The sequence below is a fragment of the Pseudonaja textilis genome, chromosome 2, assembly GCF_049901715.1.
Source record: "Pseudonaja textilis isolate UNSWEBS1 chromosome 2, rPseTex1.2, whole genome shotgun sequence".
Lineage (NCBI taxonomy): Eukaryota > Metazoa > Chordata > Lepidosauria > Squamata > Elapidae > Pseudonaja > Pseudonaja textilis.
Genome location: NC_141991.1, coordinates 150,823,939 through 150,842,221, shown reverse-complemented (window position 1 = coordinate 150,842,221; position 18,283 = coordinate 150,823,939). Strand labels below are relative to the sequence as shown.

Here is an 18,283-nt window from a genome sequence, read left to right as displayed (position 1 = left end):
AATTAGTCCTTAGAAAAGTGGAGACAAGAATAGGAATGCTGCCGATTCACACTTCCAAAATGAAAGGGGATAAGACTTGAATGAGACAATACTAGGAAAACAGTACCAAAGTTAAAAAACAGTTGGAAGAACTACATAATGAAATATTAGAACTATTAAAAAAGGCAGGGGGCGAGGTAGAGGAAAATTGAATTGTTCTTCATAAGAATGAAAACCAACCAACAGGAGATGAAATGACATCAAAGGTAGCTGGAAGAAAAGCCATATTGGAGGGCTCTTTGAATTAGTCCCTGAGAAAGAAAGTGTGAAGGAAACAGCTGGAGTGACACATAGACTAACTTTACTTGTGTACAATCAACTTTAAACATCACAAAACCAGAAGTCAACTACAGTGTTTTTAAAAAATTAGCAGGATTCCTAAAATAATGAGATATGTATCAAGCAATCTTGAATAAGCATCCTTTTGTAAGAGCAACAGACGACCCTTAAGACCTGCTTGTCCAACATGGTTCACAATAATCTCAGCATCCAGATCAGATATGACCATTCACAATTGTGATACACAAGTGGACTACAGTCTACTTTTTCTTCACCATTACTGGAACCATGAGACTAGCTAGGGTTACCACAGAACAGCAGTGGTAACACAAGATTCTGGGGATTTTGCTTTGTGGGGATGCAGAATGGAAAAATGGAAGAAAGACCACACGGGGGAAAAGAAGCTTATCAGAAAAAGATGGGCACTATCAGAGGAAGGACTAAGAACAAAGGGAAGTGAATTTATATGTTGAATAATTAATCCAACACTCTGAAATCTAAACTAGCATTTCTTTTATTCTGAAATATTTCTGAACATAAAATTTATGTTGTGATCAGTAAAAAATAATCTGATTTTTCATGTTGCCATATTAATTTAATAAATTATATACCCCCTTTCCAACTCTATTTTCTCCACAGCCAGTTTGTGCTGGTTGTAGAGAATAACTTGAGAAATATTAAAAGAGCAGGGATATAAAATGAATAATAAATGAACTACTGAAACCTAAATAGGACACATCAGGAAGGAATCCATTCCCACAAAGAGCTTGAAAAATCAATAATGAGGATGCTTAGAAGTACCAAAAAAAAAAAAAAGATGCAAAGGCTAGGGTGGGGGAGGGAGGGAGGAAGTATTGTATGCTGGTAGAAGGAGAGCAGGAGGGCGAGAGATGAAAAAAAATGCCGGGCGGGGGCATCTAAAGAGGTGGACTCGGCACACCCCCGCCTGCCTTTACCTCCTTACCCTCGAAGCCGATCGCAGAGATGAGACTCCGGCTCAAGGCGGAAAATAACGGCGCCCCCCTCCCCATCCGATCAGGATGTGCTGATTTTGCTGAGGTTGCCCCCCGCAGACTCCCGATTCATTCTAAAGCGTTCACACGGCCATTCACTCATTCATTCATCCATCCACGCGCGTGCGCGATCAACGTTCTTCTCCCCCCCCACTCAACCTTACCGTGCCGGCCCCCGCCAGCCAGGCGGCCCGAGAGCTTTAGAGCGGTGGGTGTGCGTGTGTGTGTGTGTTGGGGGGGGGGAAACAAAGGAGGAGCCGCTGCCGCCGCGCGTGTGAAAGAGATGCTCCAGCTCCCCCTCCTCTCACGGCGCGCTCCCGCAATAGGTAGCACCATACAGAGAGCGCGCCTCCCCTCCTAACAGGCTAGACGAGTTTTCTCAGGAGCGCGCGCTCATTCGTTCCTAGCCGGCAAGGGGGCGCGCTCGCTCTGGTCTGAACCTGCTTGTCTTTTCCACCAATCAGGCAGCTCTTCCCTAACAGACCTCCCGAATCTTAACATCTTCCAAAGACTTTGTACCTATTAGCCAATCACGAGGGGGAGGAAGTGCGAGGCAACCTTTACAGCATTACGTAGCCATTAATGGACCAATAGCAAAACGTCTCACGTTTTTATTCTGATCCTTCCATTTTCTCTCTTAGTGACTCGATCTGATTGTTTTTTTTAAAAAAAAGCTCAAAAGCGCTGGATATAACAGAGATGCAGCACAGTAGATAGCAGCAGGATGGCAGATATGGATACCACTTAGGAAAATGGATTGTCTTTTTTTTTCTAAGTCCCACCTTTTTCATTAGCCTCAGCCAGTAAAGTGGCGAAGAAAGGCTCTTTCGCGTTCCTTTGAAAAGGGGAGGAGTTATGGTGGAGACGCGCTTGGTTGGATGGAGACGCGCGCGGACTTGCTTTGCCTACCCAAGTTTCTCTCCCCATCCCCCAACGCCCGTCCGAGCCGACGGTGGCTATCGATGCGCATGCGCATTGGTGATACCACTGCGGCTGAGGGCAATACGGGGGGGAAGGGGCTTTACTCCTGTAAATCTGGCAGCCGTTGAAGCAAAGCTATTCGCTTGGCTGCTTCCTTCGGGGCCCCTATCCAGTGAGTTGCCTGTTTCCTTAGCCGACTGAAAAGCCAGGTATTTAAAAGAGGATTTCACAAAAGAGAAGTTCAGTGGAGCTTAGAAGATGGAGAAATGGAAGCGAAACGCGGCTTGCTAACATTTTGAATGGTTAAAAAGTAACAACACGACGTCGGCTTTCGAAAGTCAACGGAAGTTAAATTCCCCCAAGAGGGATAGTTCACCAATGTACAATATCTAGAAGTGTAGAAACGTAGATTAGGGCACATGAAAGGATAGGGCTGAAGAATCCTGTCTACCTAAAATATTTCCGTACGTTTTAATTTCTTGAGGTTAAGTAAATATTGCAGGTGGTGGAGAAAAACTATTGTGTGTGCAAACAAGAAAGGACTGATTCTTAAGGCAAACATAAGAAACTGCTGTCTCCTCTGAGATGAGATAATTGAGAAAGTTTTACAGAAAATAGCCTGGGAATCCACTTTTCTGCTTCTACAAAATTTCATTTTACAGAAGGGCCTATTGTTGAGGCTAAAAGTACCGCCACTTGCCCGACAATTTACTAGGAGTGCTGGAAAAAAACCATGTGCTCTAAAACGGCGGTCTCCAACCTTTTTAGCACCAGGGACTGGTTTCGTGGATATTTTGTGGGGGGAGTGGGTGGTTTCTTGTGCTATCAAGATCCCATGTATGCGCAGAAGAAGCTTTGTTCCCTTGAGCAGCCTGGCTCCTAACAGGCCACAGGACTGGTACTGATCCACTGGCCCCAGGGGTTGGAGACCTCTGTTCTAAAATACACGTTTGGAGTTTCTATTTTTTTTTTTTTTTTTTTGCAAAACAGAAGTACGTTTCATGGGACGGTGAACCAATTGACCTCCAAGGTCCCTTCCAACTCTGTCATTTTATGATTCTATGAGTAGTGTTAAAATCTAAATAACATGAATGTAAAGCAAAGGTAAGAATAAGCCCCAAGTGCTGAAACCCCAGTTGTCTGTCCTTCTCTGCCCTAGTCAGCTGATGTAATTTAGCCATGTTGTTCTTTTACGGATCATCATTGTGCGCTAAATCTCTTAAATGGACATAAAACTGCTACATCCTGTATTCATAGACAGGTCCTCCACCTACCCAGATGAGCCTGCTTCTCAGTCTCCTTACATTCATTCATCTGCTCATTTTTTTTCTATTATATTGAATCACTAAAAAGTCTCCAGATCGTTTCCATTTTTTCATCTCTTGTTCTGGAACAGCTTGCTTTCTGAGATGAGAGTGGCTTTTATGCCTATGGCCTTTTGGAAGATTGTAAATATTTTTTTTCCCCAGAAGGCATGTGGGATATATAAATGATATTTAGTTGAAGTCCCATATAGGGTATACCTGGTTTATTGTGTGACCTGAGTAATTCTGTGAGGTAAAACATTTGAACTTTGGTTTTTATTTTAAAATTAGATTGGGGGGCTGGGTACTCCTTGTATAAGAAAGTTCTATATTTAAGTTTTGTTCTAAACTTCACAGAATAAAACAGACACTTTACATTTTACTAGTGGAGTATGCTGGGAACCACTGTAAACATGTGCCAATTGCTGGGTGCCCAAAATGCCATCTCATGGCCATATGAGTGGGGTGACTGTCAAAACTTAATATCGAGGTTGTAAGTACCTTTTTGGGATCCGTAGTAACTTCTATTGGTGTTGCTAAAAGATCATTTATAAAGTGAGGCGTACCTGTTGTGGAAAGACCCCCTCCTAGAAGAATGAAATATTTTGGAAAATATTAAAAAGGCAGAATATTATATTTCCCTAAAGGAGAAATGGAGAAACATGCTCTTTAAAGTCAGAAAGCAGTCCCCAAATTAATAGCCCACAGTAGATGCCAGCACTTGAGATAAAGAGCTTATTGAAAGAGGAGGACAAGCATCTAGATTGCTCTATTCATAAGCAAAGCAAATACTGCAGGGAGAAATCCATTCAAGACATATTTTGAAACTCCTTGGCAGAATGGTAGGATTAGAAAGCAACCCCTCACCCAAGATCCAGCACAGGACAAAAGCCATTAGCCACAATAGGAATTGCCCAACACCTTTCAGAACACAAGCCCCTTCATTGCACCACCCCCAGAACAGTCCAAACTTCAAAGTCACAGAAACCTGGGAGCTCAGATAAACAATAAAACAATAAGCTAAAGGTTGAGCAGATTAGCTCAGACAAGCACCCAGGATTTGCAGTTCCTCTTTTGCCTATAGAGCCAGCTATGACTCCTACGTAACCCCTACATGATCCCATAGGAATCTGATAACAGCCAATAGAATATTAAAGGACATGTTCTTGCAAAGGAACAGGAAGCTCAAATACAAAGCCCAAAGAAGATATAAAAACCCACACACTCTCATCTCCATTTTTTTACCTGCCCAGAATCATATGTGATTGCTGGTTCTGCTCTATCAATAAACTTCTCTTTCCAATCAGCCTCCATGTTGTTTCCAGCATCTTTCTCCCAGCTTGGAACTGAACCAAATGGATTTTCCTTCCCACACTGTATACAAGGTTGGTCTGCTGGAGTATAATATGAAAGAACACTCCAAAAACACGCTGATTTCAAAGCTCCTGGTTAAATAAGAACAACTGAAAAATATATTTACAGAAGTCATGCTTTTTTTAGAAAGTTGTGACACAATCCAAAACTTGAGAAATGCATGAAATAATACATTTGTTAGGAAAAGTATTTAGGTGCCTTTTTCTACACAAAAATCGTTTGCAAAATACATTTCACAGGTACAAAATATTTTTTTGAATTTTGCTATTACATAAATTGATACAGCAATAAGGCAAAACAACATAGCTAGAAAAAAAATCCAAACGTGGGATTTGGTGAAAATAGAAGATAAAATTATCCTATTCCTATCAATCTAAGAATAGCAAAAGCAATAGCAATAGCACTTAGACTTATACACCGCTTCACAATGCTTCACAGCCCTCTCTAAGCGATTTACAGAGTCAGCATATTGCCCCCCAAAATTTGGGTCCTCATTTTAGTCGCCTCGGAAGGATAGAAGGCTGAGTCAACCTTGAGCCTGGTGAGATTTGAACTGCCAAATTGCAGGCAGCCAGCAGGCAGCAGAAGTAGCCTGCAGTACTGCACTCTAACCACTGCACCACTGGCTCGTAGAACATGGTAATTATGTAGTAAAGGACGAGACAAGATAGGCAAGATAATATTGCTGTTTTTTCCTCTCAATCTGATGAGTTTGCTCCAGAATGTCATGATATTAAATGAATTAAATCCTGCATTATGTTCTATTTGCCCCTGAAATCTAGTACTCTTTTTTAATGAATTTATATTTTAAATGTTTAACTACAAATATTGTGCTTTGTAATGTTTAAAGCTGAGATATACGGAGAACTGTAAACTATCTAGATCTGCCACCAAGCCAAATCTCTTGGCTAATTTCTTCAAACCTTATCAAATGTTTCAATTCCAAACTCCTTCTTAAGGAGTTTCACAACTCCTTAAGAAGAAGTTGGAGCAATTGTTTAGACAAATGCTTGAAGTATGAGCAAATACAGAGATGGCCATGATTTCTTGAGATCAACTTATTTTAGCATTGGGGAAATTGGAACAAGTCGCTCCTGTTATGTCCTAAGGACTCAAGGAGTTCTCACTCAGGTCCACTCACTTTACGTGGGCGTTATTCCCCCCATTCCCATTGGTTGGCTCTCCCCAGCAGCCAGCTATAAAAGCAGGCTGCGGGGTCCAACCGGTTGCTGATTGCTGCGAGCCAGTTCCAGGCTTGGCAAGCACGGTCAGCCCTTTATTGTAAAATAAAGTATTGTTGCACTCATGCTCTGGTTCAGCCTCTCATTGCTCAAACAAAACACTGGCGACGAGGATGGGATGGCTACCAGAAGCACCTTGCAACCGCTGAGTCACTAGCCTCCGATCCGCAGCCCAGAGAGAGCGATCGGCTGGCGACAAGGGAAACGCTGATCCGCAGCCAGAGAGAGCGGTCAGCCAACAATACGAGCGATCAAAAAGAGCAAACGCTGATCCGCAGCCAGAGAAAGCGGTCGGATTCAAAGTTAGAAGCGTCTGTAGCCGCTTGTTAGCCCCGCTGCAGGGAAAGTGAAGCGCTGCGAGCCGCAGCCGCTCTAGAGTTTGGCGCGAAATTCAAACGGGTGTCATTTGAATTTCGAGCCAGTAGGAGACACAGCACAGCGCTGTAGGAAGTCACTAGCGCCCACTTTTGGCGCGAATCAAGACACCTCCAACGGCTAGCAGCCAACGTGGTAACCCAGAGAGAGAAAGAGAGGGTAGCAAAAAAACCTCTCCAGAGCTGATATCACTCACGAGCGCCCGTAGTCCCAGAGAGATTTTTTCCGCAGGTAGCCCAGCCGCTTCCAGCACCATGAGTTCCAACCCAGTATTCCCGGCGTTTAAACCAGACGAAGAGAAGTGGGAGTCGTATAAGAACTGCTTCAATCATTACATCGATGCGGTCGGCTTGGCGGATGCGGAGAGCATCGGAAAAATCCTATTTCCTAATCTACTGCGGAGCCACCGCTTCGATACCGCCGCAGCACTCGTAGCGCCGAGAGAATTGAAAAACGTTCGTGGTCCGAGTTGCTTGAGATCCTCACTAACCACTACGCTCCCAGGCCTTCACAAATCGCCAGGAGGTTCACGTTCCGTATGAGGAAGCAATCAAGTAAGGAGACCATCAATCAATATATGGCCGCCCTCAGAACAGCAGCCCTGCACTGCGGGTTTGGAACATACTTGGAGGACATGCTCCTCGATCAATTAGTTTGTGGGGTCAAGGATCTCAACCTACAGAGGCGCCTGCTAGCAAAAAAGACCTCAACCTCGCGCAAGCGGTCGAGGAGGCCCTAGCAGCCGAGCTAGCAACGAACTCAGCCACCGAAATTCAGGGCCCAAGTGCCAAGCTAGCATCGTCCCAGTCCATTCCGAAGAGGTGGAAGCGGAGGAAACCCACAACGATGAAAACGACGTCCACCGCCTCGCCAACGACAGACGGTCGCAGGTAGGGGCCAAACAAGAATACACCGGTCCACCCAAGCACATCACATTGTGCCTAGCCTGTGGGGATCGCATCAAAGGGCCACCTGCAAGTTTAAAGGAGCCACTTGCAACAACTGCCATAAGAGGGGCACATCGCGAGAGTCTGCCAAGCCCCCAAAGCGCTGCACACAGACCCCCGTCCTCTCACGCGGGACCACAGAGGCAAGTATTAAACTGTCACACGCACCGCCTTGCCAGGCGTACTTGCCACGCTGTTAGTAAAATTTCTCTCTCCGTTTCCCTAGAAGGTAAACCGTGCCACGTGGAGGTTGACACAGGGTCAGCGCTCTCAATAATCTCGTGGAACACCCTCAAGAGACTCCACCCCAGCCTATCTACTACCCGGCTTCAGAGATGCCAGTTCGGTCTGAAGGACTACCAGGGGAAGGCCATTTCCGTGATCAGCAGAGGCAAGTTCTTTGTCAGTTTTAGAGCTTTTAAAGGCCACCTACCTCTAGTGGTAGTTAACGGCAATCTACCCACCTTATTGGGGCTCGATTGGTTTCCCCACCTCGGCCTAGGGTTAACAGGAGTCCATGCTGTCTCAACCTCAGACGCTGACTCCTTATTTGCTGACTACGCAGATGTGTTCAGCGAGGAGCTGGGGTGTTATAATGGAACCCCCATCTCGTTCACCGTTGACCCCCAGGCAGTCCCAATCAGATTAAAACCACGTAGAGTTCCATTTGCTATTCGACCAAAACTAGACGCTGAATTGGATAAACTACTAAAACAAGGGGTCATTGAGCCAACAGATTTCGCCAAGTGGGAGACGCCCATCGTCACACCCTTAAAAAGATGGTAGCCTGAGAATTTGCTCGGACTACAAGACAACAATCAATAAATATTTACAAGTTAGCGCCTACCCTGTGCCCGTCATTCAGCACTTATTGCACACATTCGAGCCGGGCAGTATTTTTGCTAAATTGGACATGTCTCAAGCATATCAGCAGTTCCCTGTTGATAACCAAACAGCGGAACTTCAGACCATCGTCACTCACAGGGGTGCCTTCCGATGCAAGCGTCTCCAATTTGGCGTAAGTGTTGCCCGGGTATTTTTCAATCCCTCATGGAGCGGATTTTACAGGGCCTCCTGGTGTAGTACCCTACTTGACGACATCTTGGTCTCGGCCAGGGACAGACCCCAACTCTTCCAGAGAGTGCGAGCAGTGTTAGAGAGGTTCAGACAGCATGGCCTCAAGTTAAAAAAAAAAAAATGCGCCATTGCCACTAGACAGGTGGACTTTCTGGGTTATAAAATTGACGCCTCTGGCATTCACCCCCTGGAGTCCAAGGTTAGAGCAATCCACGAAGCTCCCACACCAACCTCCAAAACGGAGCTACAAGCTTTCTTAGGGCTGCTGAACTTTTATGCATCCTTCTTGCCCCATAAAGCCTCAGTAGCCGAACCCTACACAGATTACTAGACAAAAAGTCACCGTGGCACTGGGGGCACAAAGAAGACCAGGCGTTTAACGCCGTCAAATCACTACTTACGCCAGAGGCAGTGCTCATCCAATTCGACCCCAACCTTCCTTTAGTACTGGCAGCAGACGCATCCCTTTTGGAATTGGGGCGGTCCTTAGTCACAGACTCCCCAATGGCGCCGAGGCCCCATCGCCTTTTTCTCCAGGACGCTCTCGGCCACGGAGCGAAATTACAGCCAAATAGACAAGGAAGCCCTAGCAGCTGTTGCAGCCGTGAAAAAGTTTCACGAATTCCTTTTGGCCATTTCTTGAACTGGTCACCGACCATAAGCCCCTCCTGGGCCTACTGGCCGGCGACAAACAGACACCTCAAGTCCTTTCCCCTAGAATGACAAGGTGGACACTTTTCCTAGCGGCCTACTCATACAAACTTATTCACCGCCCGGGCAAAACTCTATCCCATGCCGACGCTCTCAGTCGCTGCCCCTTACCCGCTCCGGCTGAAGACCCAGCTCCTGTCAACGCCATTTTCGAAATCACCCAGTTGGACCTGCCCATCACCGCCCTTGACATCGCCGCTAAAACCAAGGCAGACCAAACACTCGCCCAGGTGCTCGACTGGGTGAGGAGGGGGTGGCCGGGAGGCAACGTTGATAACAAATTCGCACCCTTTAAGACTCGCATGCAGGAGCTGTCCAGTTTGCAGGGTTGTCTACTGTGGGGCACTCGAGTGGTCATTCCGACCTCGCTGCGTCCGAGTCCTGGAGGCGTTGCACGAGGACACCCGGCATTGTGAGAATGAAGGCATTAGCACGCAGCTACGTGTGGTGGCCGGGTCTAGACGAGGACATTGTCAATTGGGTAAGTTCCTGCAGCATTTGCCAGGAATCCCGTCCTGCTCCCCCATCGCCACCCCTACCAGATGGGAGAGCGCCAACGCCCCTTGGTCTAGAATCCATATCGATCTGGCAGGCCCGTGCATGGAAAGATGTTCCTAGTGGTCGTGGACGCTTATTCCAAATGGATAGACGTGGCACAGCTATCCACGACCACCACACTAGCAATCACCAACGTGTTAACGCGCCTGTTCGTTACACATGGACTACCCGACTCCATTGTCTCCGATAATGGCCCACAGTTCGCATCAGTAGAATTCAGCCGTTTTGCTGCCAACCTGGGCATTCGCCACATTTTCACAGCCCCATTTCACCCTGCCAGTAATGGGTTGGCTGAAAGGGCCGTCAGGACCACCAAAGAGGCCCTCGCTAGGTTTGGCAGGGATGACTGGCACCACAAACTCGCACGGTTCCTGATGAGCCAGCACTCAACCCCCTGTGCAGTCACCAATAAGTCCCCAGCGGAACTTCTGATGGGCCGGCGCCTGAGGACTGTATTGGACAGATTGCACCCACAATACTGCCCTGACTCTCCCTCGCTTCTACTTCGGGGTTAGGCATTTTTGTTACAGGAGCCGATATTCGCAAGGAATTTCGCTGGGGACCCACTTTGGATTCCAGGCGAGGTCATCGCCATCACCGGGCCGAGATCGTATAGAGTCAGGCTGGAGGATGGTCGCGTCTGGAGGAGACATATAGACCAGCTTAGAAGGCGCCTCAGCACCCTTGCCAACAAGAATCCAGAGTCTCCAGTCGAAGGGGAACCGCCTCATCCGCCGCCCAGCCACATCGTACCCAGCGACCAGTCTGCACCAGCGGTCGCCCGGTCAGCCCAAACTCGGACAACAGCGCCCAGAGAGTTGACCAGCCTGATCCAACCCACGAGAGCTCGACCCCAGTAACCAACCCGGTGGTTCCCGAGGATGCCCAGTCCAGAGAGAGTGTTGGCGACACTATGCCGGCTCGACCATCACAGACTGGTACCGAACAGACAGACAATGTTCCCGAGTTGCGCCGTTCCGGGCGCCAACACAAACCCCCGTCTACCTCAAGGACTATGCATGTTCGCATCTGGGGGGAAGGGGTGTTATGTCCTGAGGACTCAAGGAGTTCTCACTCAGGTCCACTCACTTTACGTGGGCGTTATTCCCCCCATTCCCATTGGTTGGCTCTCCCCAGCAGCCAGCTATAAAAGCAGGCTGCGGGGTCCAACCGGTTGCTGATTGCTGCGAGCCAGTTCCAGGCTTGGCAAGCACGGTCAGCCCTTTATTGTAAAATAAAGTATTGTTGCACTCATGCTCTGGTTCAGCCTCTCATTGCTCAAACAAAACAGCTCCAGCTTTGTTTTCATTGGCTTCTAAAACTAGGGGTAGCATGCAGCTTCAGCCAAAGGGTTTTAAACCTCTTTCTCCTGTTTTCAAGTCAATGATCTATTGAGTGTTCTTTTCTTTTTCCTAGCTTTGAAATTGGAATGCACCTTCTCCACATTTACACAGGTCTGAACACTGCTTGTTCACATCTCAACCATTTTAGATTTTTCAGTAATAATAATTCTGTGATTAAATGTGCAAAAGGAAACAGAAATAGTTTGCATGCTGTAAAATCTGATCATATGTTATTTTTAACTAATGTTAATTGTTCATATTCAGCTCTTTAGTAAATGACAATGTTAAAATCCTCCAATATCTAAGGTATACTTTTCTACCATGAAAAGAGCTGATTAAAGAAGAGATAACATGTAAAATAATTATATTTTTGGCAGAGAGATTTTAGATTATTTTAGAATATTTATCTCCAAAATAAATTTAAGAAAGAAATTGTAACGTTCTGAACATATGAATCTGGTTTTGTTGCAAGGATTTAATGGAATGATAAGCAGAGAACAAAATGCTACATAATATGAAACCTTTTTAAAATGTTTCTTTTATCTAGCTGATACAACATAAAGATGAATACAATTATAATGTCATTACACATTTATTCTGAATATAGTATTAATCATATAAAGAATTTAGAATATATATAGAAACAGTATTTATTTTAAAACCAATTGCTTTTCATCCAAATATCAGAATGAGAATAATGAAAAATAATTGTTTGTGGTATTTAAGCAAAATAAGAAAGTTGAAAATCACAAATAGATTAAAAACTATGATATTATAGGCAATATAAAATTAGATCAAAAAGTCTCACAATTCCCATGTAACAGAAGACTTGGCTAAATAGATACTTTAAATAGATATTTTAAGATGTTAAAATATGGCAAAGAGGGAATTCCAAAACAGTACTGTAAAAGCATTTTTAAAGGAAAGGATGACCTGCTTTGTTTTTTATTCCATCTGAAATCTGACTTTTACTTTTAACTCAGATAGCCTCTTTAATTTTTCATCTAACAGTTATTTTGGATTGATATTTGCTCCTTATAATTTCTCGATTTTCTTTGGCTGTCCAAGTTTTGTGCTTCTGTCCCAGTCACTTTACAGTTGCACACCTGGTTCCCCAGCAGTAGCAGCAATTGAGCCGTGTAGCCCATTTTTTGACGGATGTCCAGGAGCCATAGCATCTGACGTGGTCCTTGTTGACCCGGGCAATGACCAATCCGGTATGGAATTTTGTTGATTTCTTCTCATCATTGGTGATGGTAAGTGCCTGGGTTGGTTCATGGTAGCTAAGCCACTACTGATCCAAAAACCAGTAATCCCAAAGGGATTGCACCCGATAGCCGTCCAGGCACAGGCATGGGGATGATGATGATGATGATTATATCTTTAGTGAGATTCACACCCTTTGGGGCTGGTTGGTAGCTCAACAGCTCGAGTCCTAATTTCAATTTGTAAGTCCCGATACTTTGTGATTTTTTTCTTGCTACACGTCTTTAATTTGTGCATCACCAGGTACTGCAATGTCAATGAACCAAACTTTTTTTTCTTCAACTATTGTTATGTCAGGTGTGTTATGGGCCAAGTGCCTGTCTGTCTGAATTCTGAAGTTCCACAAGATCTTGATTTTTTCATTCTCCAGAACCCTCTCAACCTGATGTTCCTAGTTGTTGTTACTATACTTAAATCCAAACTTTTGGCACAGTTTCCAGTGAATGATTTTAGCAACTCGGTTATGGCGTTCTAGGTAGTCAGTTTGTGAAATTTTGCTGCACCCACTTATTAAATGGTCAACTGTTTCATCTTTCTCATTACAGAGGAGGCATTTGCTGTTGGTGGTGACATGCTGAATCTTTGCCTTCATGCAATTTGAGCAGCCAAAATAAAGCCTTCAGTTTCTTTTTTCAGTATTCCTGATTTTAGCCAATTCCAAGTAAGCTTTTGGTCAGCTTTGCCTTCAATACTTTTCAGGTATTGGCCATGTATAGCTTTGCTTTTCCAATTTTCAATTCGCTTCCCAATTACTTCTTTTTTGTATTCAGCTTTTGACTTGGTTGTCTTCAAAAGGCCTCCTTTATGTACTTCCTTAATCATTGGCTCTTCACTTTTCTGGATGTAGTCATTCAAGCGGTGTCTTTCTTCTTCTACAGTCTGCTTTACTTGTAGGAGACCTTGACCACCCTCTGCTCTTGGTAAATATAATTGATCAACATCACTTTTAGGATGCAAGGCATGATTCATAGTCATAAGCTTCCTTGTTTTTCCATCCAAATTGTCCAGCTCCATCAGGGTCCAGTCAATTATTCCTGCAGAGTATTGAATCAAAGGTATAGCCCAGATATTGCTTTTATGATGTTTCCACCACTCAATTTGGACTTTAAAATCTTGCAAATTCTTCGAACATACTTGGCTGGAGTTGATTCCTTGACTTTATTATGCATTAAATCAGAGGCTTCTAAAATCCCTAAGTATTTGTAGCCTGCTTCTGGTTTCATTGCCTTTATCATTTCTTCATTTTCAAGTTCTATTCCATCATCTTCTATGACCTTGCCTGCTTTGATTGCCATTGTTGCACATTTGTCAATTCCAAAGTGCATGCCGCTGTCCTGGCTAAATTCTTTTGTGCTTTCAATTAATGAATTCAGTTCACTTTGTTTTACCAAACAGCTTGAAATCATCATCATCATCATTAATAATAATAATAATTGTTCAATTTTCTTTGTTATACATAAAATTTCCATATTCATAAAAAAAGTGCACTCTCTGGGTACAATCTCTTTTAAATACAAATAATAAGTCTTATACACATAATAATTATAAGTATTATTTACTTTCTTTCTTTTCCAGATCTGACAGTGGCTCCAGTCCAGGTCTTAGTTGCTGCTTATCACCTCAGTTGAGTTCCACTTTCCATAGGGGAAATTCCATGGCCTACGTTAGAAAATTCTTACCCATATCAAGCATACTGTTTCAGGATCTTTTCTTCTCTTCCGTTTCAGCTGTCACGGCTTCTGTTCAGCCATAATGCCCATCTTCTCTTCCTCTGATTAAAGGAGCTTTCTTGTCAAATGGGGAGGCTGCACTCTCCTTGCAACCACCAAAGTATCCCCTCTACCTTCATAACCCTTATAGGGTGACTTTTGGCCCCATAGAGCCTCCTGGCTTGAAGAAATCGACAGGACTTTGCAAAACTCTGCTCATCCGTACCACTTCATCATGACATCAGCTGTCATTTCCCACCAGCCCTGTGTTATTGTGTCCTGCTCTTATCAGGCCTGAGATTCCTCTTCTTGTAAGCACCTGTACCTCTGAATGACTGGCAGAACCTTCTGGTGAGGTAGAGCACCAAGTAACTTTCTGCTTTGTGGAGAGAAATGACATCTTTTTCTGAGATGGGAGTTACTAGGTGCACCCTATAAGGCTGTTTCTCCAAATAAAATGGAGAGGTAAGTCTAGAGCTTGGTCTGATAGGGCATTGGCATTTGTTTCCACTCTCAAATTTACACTCAAGTTTGAGAATGATAACTGTATGTCGTAAGAGTTTACCTTGATTAGCAAAGCCACAAACAGATGTACAACATTTGTGCTAGACCTCCTTCAGTATTTTGTGATAACTATACCGTTTCCAAGATAATGATACTGGTTTCATCATCAGTGTTTTCACTCATAATCTTTATACTGGTTCTGATACATTTATCTAAACATCAAAGGTGCCAAGGCAACAAGCTGTTTGCTATGAATAATCAAGTTTTGTAATGGATTGTAACTGATGAAAATTGTGAAATTAAAAAAAAACTTAAGTGAGCTTCATAATCCCTATTGTAAAATTGTAGTCCCATTGATAAGTCATGCAAGGAAAGAGCTTGAAAATTTTGATTTTACAATTTTCACAGGAGTTTTCTTCCCTAAAACCTTATTAGTTTCTACTACTACCACTATTGTCCTGTATTTTTTTCTTTGCATCCAGTTAGTGGTGCATAGTCACATAGTTGTCATGGCCCAGATCCTCAGGGATGACAAAATACATGATTATTGCAGAAAACCGTAACAGCCAGAGAGAGAGAAAATAAACAAATCTTTTATGTATATATGTGAGGTTACATTCAGCACTGCACACATATTGTAGGTTACCCTACCCAATATAAACAATTAGCATTAGGAAATAAAAACTGAATGACTGCTATACACCACACAAACAGGAACTGGAGAATATAAGCCAGCAAGTCCAGGGAGCAATAAGAGGGGTTTTGCCCATGGAGTTCAGCAAGTAAATATGATAGGCTATCAAATGTTCTTCTGTCAACAGGGTGCACTTGGCTCAGCTGAACGTGCTAAAAAGGAACAAAAAAGAAAATTTTAAAGCTTTTTTACATGAAAATGGATAGAATGAACATTTTGTGGCATGGTTCCAGTTGTTTGTGAATACGATCTTAGTTCTATTTTCCGTGTTTGAAGAAATATTCAAAGGATTTGAACAGCAAGTGACTATTCCTCATGAGAGAGCCAGTTCTCAGCAGGTTCACAAACAAAAGGAAAGTCTCATACCAAAATAAGACAAACAGAAATTGCCCCTCCCCTCCAAAAGAGTGGCTTCAAATCTGTTACACAGTACAAATGGAATAAGAAGAGCAAGAATTTGAACCTTGATTTCACTATAAATAGGACTTGCATTTGATGTACTGTAGTAGTGGGAATTATTTCATAACATTAGTTCCTAAAAATCTCCTTATTGGAGTTTCTGACCTTGGAAATCTAGCCACGCCAGTTTTTGCCTAGAAACCTGAGGACAAAGCAGTTTTATTACATCAGATGAAAGAGACACTACAACAGAAACTGAAACAAAAAGCAATTTCCATAAGGAAAGCAATGGTGATGATAGTAGAAATGTATTTTTGAGACAAAGATGTGAACAACCTCGATGACGATCTGCCCAACTTCTGATAAAGGCTGGATAGAATGTATCTTGATTTCAGCAAAGCATTTGACAATATACCCCATGCTATTTATAACAAGAAGCCAGTTATGCATAGGTCTAAGGGCATCACAACTAAGTTTGTTCATAGCTGGCTTGAAGATTATACTCAAAAAAGTATACTTCAAAGGCCTTTCATTAAACTGGAGAGAGGTATGAAGCAAGGTGCCAGAAGGCTCAGTCATAGCCACTGTAATCTTCAATGTTTTTATTAATAAATTGAATGGACTTGGGGGGAATGCTGCTCATATTTGTTAACAACCCAAAATTGAGCTGGATATCCTAGAAAAAAATATTGAAAGAGTGATCATTATTATTCAGTATTTAAACTGAATATGAACTGGCAATGTGATGTGATGTGGCTTAGAAAAAAAAAACAAATGCAATTTTGGGTAGATTAGTGGGAGTATAGTTTTCACATCATGAAATTAATAGTTTGCATCATGTCTTCTGATTAGTGTTCATGGATGACCTCTACTAGTCTTCTGTCTTATCGGTCCTATGCAGTAGCTGTTGCAGTCCTTATACAATATGCTGTAGAAGACTCCTGTTCTTTCTTCTGGGACTCAATGAGTCTTCAGGTTTACTTAATATGTTTTGGAGGGCTTTATAGTTGCTTTGTGTGCTATGGTGAAGCCATGTGGCTATAGTAGTTTGTTGGTTATTTTTGAGATATTTTTTATGTATGGCAGTTTTTCATAGCTTCTGTTGGTTGTGCTGTAGTGGGTTGAGTGGTCAGGTACTTTTTGATATGCCTGTTAAGTAACACTTTTTTATCTGAATTTATTTTAATTAAAATAATCTGTAATCTGATTGAACACGGAGTCTGTTGGCACTAGTAGCTATAGTGTCACAGGAGTAAGGTTGTACCTATTAATACAGAGTCCTTACATGTAGTGAGATATTTGAGCTAGAGCTTCTCTGGTAGGGACTGCAAACAATAGGATTGGATGCACTGTTGATGACAGTCAGTGGTGGTATTGGCCAAACCAGTAGCTCCGACAATCATCTGTGAGTGAACCTGTTCTCTCCAATGATCAGCTGCTGGCCCTCCCACCTACCCTGGCTCTATACTGACCTTTATTTCCTGTTTATGCTTATTTGTATGCTCAAAAAAGTGACTAGTATAAAAAGAGAGAGAATTTCACAGAGGAATAGAAGAAACAACATTAGTACTCCCATGGCAAGGTGGAGGACTAGACACACAAATCTTTGAGCCCAATCTCTTAAATAGTTTGCAGGAAAACCACAAAGCTGCCCAGAGTTGCTCTGGATAGTGAGATAGGCAGCATATAAATTTAATAAAGTGAATGAATAAACAAATAAATAAATCTGAGTTGAATGAAACCATAAGTCAAATGGGCAAATTTATAATTCAAAAATATGAATTTTGTAATAATGCACATTAGGATTGGTTGATAAATAATTGAAACCATTATATCCATTTCTATTGTTGTTCATAGTGGCTGTTCTAGAAATTTAAGGGTTAAAGTTTATAAAATGGATTGAGAGGAAGGGATTACACAGAAATATCTCACCAGATCCCACAGAAAGAGATTGCAAGATTATTGCAGAGTAGATTGAATAGATTAAATTAAGTAGATTGTCCCTGTCTTGTTGTTTCTTTTATTTTTCTTATATGTATCCGTGTACTCATAACTATGTTTTTATTTATACCTATTATCTTGTAAGCAATTGACAAAAATAAATAAATAAAAATAAATATATTTACAATATATAAAAAATAGTACTGGCACATTATAATACATTAATAGTGGATAAAACATCCCTGTTAAGAAAATACATGTTCTTAAACAGTTAGGGTCACTCCCTGGTTTATATGAGTGGAAAGCCAATAATAATGTGTGTAAGTATCATTTTCCAAAGATCGTTCTATCTACAAATATTGGCACAAATTGACAGCTATAATTCTGTCACAATTTTTTTTCTTGTAGACATTGCAGCAACACCTGGTGTTTAATTTAAAAAACCTAGTGTTTTAAAGAGTGTAGGGGCAGATAAAATCTTGTCCAGTTATGTTTGACTCTTCATGACCCAACAGAGATTGTTTGATCAGGCTTACTTCTCTTTGTGTTCTCAGATTGCATAGAGAAGCAATAAAAAGGATAATGTTC

General features: G+C 42.7%; 1 protein-coding gene and 1 long non-coding RNA gene across 19 annotated transcripts in view; one reads left to right on the top strand and one right to left on the bottom strand.

Moving 5' to 3' along the window:
* The window catches only part of SMARCA4 (SWI/SNF related BAF chromatin remodeling complex subunit ATPase 4), an 83,464-nt gene extending 81,721 nt beyond the window's left edge, over positions 1-1,743 (bottom strand). For 9 of the 18 annotated variants that reach the window (XR_015742010.1, XR_015742014.1, XR_015742015.1 and 6 more), the window contains exon 1: positions 1,496-1,721. The gene's annotated coding sequence lies outside the window, so the exon portion shown is untranslated. Of the gene's footprint in view, positions 1-1,495 lie in introns of all 18 variants that reach the window. The other 9 variants (XR_015742012.1, XR_015742013.1, XR_015742016.1 and 6 more) reach the window with 4 other exon arrangements.
* A 9,392-nt stretch (positions 1,744-11,135) lies between these two features.
* Positions 11,136-16,881, top strand: LOC148127170 (uncharacterized). The gene is made up of 3 exons (XR_015742009.1): positions 11,136-12,438; positions 12,994-13,503; positions 14,024-16,881. It is a non-coding gene; the product is annotated as an uncharacterized LOC148127170 (long non-coding RNA).
* Positions 16,882-18,283: the final 1,402 nt, after the last annotated feature.